The sequence below is a fragment of the Dipteris shenzhenensis genome, chromosome 1 (assembly GCF_047967505.1).
Source record: "Dipteris shenzhenensis isolate YYH24624 ecotype China chromosome 1, Dip_SZ_1.0, whole genome shotgun sequence".
Lineage (NCBI taxonomy): Eukaryota > Viridiplantae > Streptophyta > Polypodiopsida > Gleicheniales > Dipteridaceae > Dipteris > Dipteris shenzhenensis.
This window is the reverse complement of record NC_141596.1, coordinates 75,110,246-75,110,488: the sequence shown is the minus strand read 5'-3', so window position 1 is coordinate 75,110,488 and position 243 is coordinate 75,110,246.

The following is a 243-nucleotide window of genomic DNA, read 5'->3' as shown; positions in this document are numbered from 1 at the left end:
GGGCGTGGCCGGGGCTGCGCAACGTCGGGTCGGAGGCGTGGCCGCGCAGGACGTGGCCGGGGTGCGGCAGCGTTCGGGCCACCACGCGTCGCGACCCGACTCGGGAGCCCGAGGCGCCACCGTGGGACGGGGGCGCGGCGACGAGGCTGCGCGGGTCGTCGCCGGGCACGACAGTGTCGAGTTAGAGGTGCGGGCGTGCGGGGCGTGGTCGGGGCCGCGACAACGTCGGGTTGGAGGCGTGGG